The sequence below is a fragment of the Pinus tabuliformis genome, chromosome J (assembly GCF_031772625.1).
Source record: "Pinus tabuliformis cultivar Carrire ecotype Pingquan chromosome J, CPIR1, whole genome shotgun sequence".
Taxonomy (NCBI): domain Eukaryota; kingdom Viridiplantae; phylum Streptophyta; class Pinopsida; order Pinales; family Pinaceae; genus Pinus; species Pinus tabuliformis.
In genome coordinates this window covers 1,639,175,157-1,639,177,950 of record NC_142295.1, presented here as the reverse complement: position 1 = coordinate 1,639,177,950, position 2,794 = coordinate 1,639,175,157, and positions in this window count along the sequence as shown.

Sequence of the window (2,794 nt, the reverse complement as noted above, 5' to 3'; positions counted from 1 at the left end):
TGTTTGCAGTGACCTATAGAGTAGTATTGTAAACTGAGTTGAAGAAATGGTGCTTCAATTAATGATGGTTTAGATTTATAATGCTCCATTAGAAATCTTGATTGATGAGTTCAAAGAATAAAGATACAATGTATGAAATTCTGACAGTGATCTAGAGAGCAGTATTGCAAACTGACTTTCCACAATGGTGCTTCCATGAATTATATATTAAATGTATAACATTCCATTGGAAAGTTGAGTGGTGAATGGTCATCGACATGGATTTCATATGAATAATGATGATATATATGTCTAGGATTGATTTTATTATGATCCAGGCGCTCTTAATTTCTCCTAGCCAATGATGGTGCTTCTAAAATGTTTAATGGCCCTGGTAGATTGATTTGATTAATGGTCATTTTGAACATAGTTGAATACGTTACTCCTTTGAATTATATATTGTAAACTTAGGGCTAGGTCATGGAAAGCATTGAATGATAAGCATTACCTATTCATATCTGATCAAATGCACAAGGGAAAGAAGCATTGGGATCTATGTGGACTTGAGGTTATACATATTGGAACATCATTTACTGTAGACATTCTCCAGCAATCAACCTCTCTGTCAGATGTGCTAGGTAATCTATACATCAAAATTGAACCTTGTTGGACCAACATTTGATGGTTCTTAATGTCTAAGGATTTGAAGTGTCTTTACGTTAGAGCATTTAAATATGTGTTTCAACATGATGTTTTATATGGTAGTTAACTAAGAGTCACTTTCTAGACAATTGTATGCCTAGTGATTTTATGGACTATTTTTAAACTTGTGAGCATTCTTTGTTATTTTAATACCACTTTCGTAATGTGTTATCGATGTGTTGTGTTCTGATTTGTTATAGCTTCAGAGGTCAGGTTCTATCTCCACTATTGGTACCCATTCCACTACTAGCTTCCCTCCCCTAGTTTACTACCTGCTCCAGAATCACAAACTCATGAGGCATTGATTACAATTGAATAGAACCAGTGAGAACTTGACAATAATATCAATGGAGTTGCAACAATAAAATAACATAATTAGGTCACTGTATGAGGATAATACATTAAGCATGCAGTAATGCTTGCGAGAATGATCTCCATTACAGCAGGAATGACTAGGGATCATGACATCAAATACCAAAGGATTCAAAGCATTGATCAACAAGAGGTGTTTCTTAAGAATAATGTATTACCCCACAAAAAACACCTCATGTTTAATTTCAAATGTATTATTACACCACAAACTTTCTTGCGTGAATAATACATGGAGAAAACCCTTTGCTCCTAAATGCAACCAATGTTGAGTTTTTAAAAAAAAAAATTGCTTGATTTTGTATTGAGCAACAACAAAATATACATAATTTCCTTAAGGAAGAGTTGCTAAGATGGAATCTTCATCTACAAACATTTACCTATCAAGATGAGAAAATGAAAATCAAATTTCTTTCTTATTCCATAGACCCCAACTGCAAGATAAAAAAGAAACACATCAAGTTTGTTTACGCCAACATGCCAACAAGTAGCAATCCCCAACTATATACGATTTGGATTTAAACAGGAACGCAACAATTTACAAAGATAACCGTAAACACAAAGATGCAATGGAAATAATACTTCATTTTATTAATGTAAAATACTAAAATATGCTTACAAACAACAATGGAAATTGACTAGCTAGGGCAATGGTAGCTTATCTCTAAGAAGAGATGTGGCAGCTACATGCCTTTGAAATCTATTACAATGAGGCTCGAAGGCCTATTTATTGTTTAGAAAAAATGGAAAACCCTCAACATCAAAAAAACTAACCCTAGAAGACGAAACGCTAAACTGTGGGCCCTGTTTGGGTAAATTGGTACATCAACTTCCCGGGGTTGTAACTTTGGCATACAATCTCTGTTTGATGCGTACAATATCTTGTTAGAAAGATCTATCTGAGAAATACAACTTTGGGAAGAGCAACATCGGTCCATGGACCCATGTTGGTCCTAGTTTTCCCAAAAAACGTCGTTTAGGGCCTCAAAACAGTTTCAGAAGTTCAGGACCCGAAAAACTACTAAAAATAGTAAACTGTGCTACAATTAAGGAAACTGAAAAATTGAAAGAAACAATGGTGGGGGTCCAAGTGGACTTGGCAGGTGACCACCAATATCCACCTAGATCATTCCTCCCCCCTTAGGAAGCAATGGTCCCCATTGCATTGAGTTCCTCCATGAGATGAGGAAACTTCTATTGAACTTGGTCCCTGGTGAGCCACTTGCCCTGGTGAAGGAGTTGGCCTATTTTGACAACTCGATACAGTTGGATATTTTTCTGGTGAGTGTGCTTGATCTATGTGTCCATGATCTGATCAGTTGCAAATTTTTCTATGCAATATGGATTTAACTCTGTGGGTGTGAGCTATTTTGCAATGTCAGATGTGTCTAGTAATGGTGGAAAGTATGGCCAAAGGCGGTCCACATTGAACACTGGGTGCAGGCCAAGGATTGGGGGAATGCTGAGCTCAAATACATTGTCTCCCATAGCCATGGTAATGGTGTAAGGACCATATCAGAGTGGTTTGAGTTTCTGATAGGCTATGGAAATGCGTTCCTTTTGCAAATGCAACCAAACTTTGTCGCCCACCTGAAACTTGTGTGGCACCCGATGTTGATCATGTCACTGCTTGTACTTGGCATTTGATTTCTCTAGAATGTCATGGACCTACTGGCGAATATGTTGGATGTGCTCAATGACATTGGTTACCTTATCTATTTCAGACTGGACATGAGCCGAATCT